Source organism: Amphimedon queenslandica, unplaced genomic scaffold (assembly GCF_000090795.2).
Source record: "Amphimedon queenslandica unplaced genomic scaffold, v1.1 AMPQUscaffold_13259, whole genome shotgun sequence".
NCBI lineage: Eukaryota > Metazoa > Porifera > Demospongiae > Haplosclerida > Niphatidae > Amphimedon > Amphimedon queenslandica.
In genome coordinates this window covers 139,115-140,286 of record NW_003546505.1, presented here as the reverse complement: position 1 = coordinate 140,286, position 1,172 = coordinate 139,115, and positions in this window count along the sequence as shown.

Here is a 1,172-nt window from a genome sequence, read left to right as displayed (position 1 = left end):
TCATGGCCACACCATGTCCCTATTCCCACTGCCTCACCACGTTCGTACTCTCACTGCCACACAAAATTCCTCCTCTCACTGCCAAACCATTCCCCAGCTCTCACTGCCACACCATCTCCTTTCTCTCACAGCTACACAATCTCTCTGCTCTCACTGCCACAGAAACCCCTTCTCTTACTTCCACACCATCTCTCTCCTCTCCCTGCCAAGCCTTCTTTCTGTTGTCACTGTTAAACCATCGCCCTGCTCTAACTGCCTCACCAACACGCTGCTCTCACGTCCACCTATTTTTCTGCTCTCACTGCCACACTAGGTCCCTGCTCTCACTGCAACTCCATCATATCCCTTTTCTCAATGCCACAAGATCTGCCTGCTCTTCCGCACCATTTCCCTTTTCTCACTGCCACACCATCTCCCTCCACTGATTGCACCACAACTTCTTTGCTTTCTCCACCACACCAACTCCATTCTCTCATTGCCTCACAAACTCACTGCTCTCACAACTTCGCCATTTCCTTCCTCTTATTGCCACACCATATCCCTGCTGCCAGTGCCTCACTATCTCAATGCTCTCTTTGCCACACCAGCTATCTGCTTTGACTGCCTCACCATCTCCATGCTCTCACTGCCACACCATCTTCCTGCTCCCACTGACACGCAAACTCTGCTCTAACTGCCACACAAACTCCCTGCTTTTGGTGCCACAATATCTACTTCCTCTCACTGCAACACCAATTCTCTGCTCTCATTGCCACACAAACACTGTTCTTACTCCCACACCATCTTGCTGCTATCGCTTCCATACAATCTCCCTGCTGTCACTGCCACACCATCTCACTGCTCTAACTGCCACACCATTATCAAAATCTCACTGCCTGACCATCTCCCTGCTCTCACTGCCAAACCATTTGCCTGTCCTCTTGGCCACACTAGCCCCTGCTCCCACTGCCTCACCATTTCCCTGCTCTCACTACCACACCAACTCACTGTTTTCAGTGTTTTACCATCTCCCGGGCGTCACTGCCAATTATCTTCCTGCTGTCACTGCCACACCATCTTCCTGCTGTCACTGCCTTAATCTCCCTTCTCTCACTGCCACACCAACTGCCTGCACTTATTGCTTTACAAACTCCTTGCTCTTCTACACAATCTCCCTCCTCTCATTGCCACAA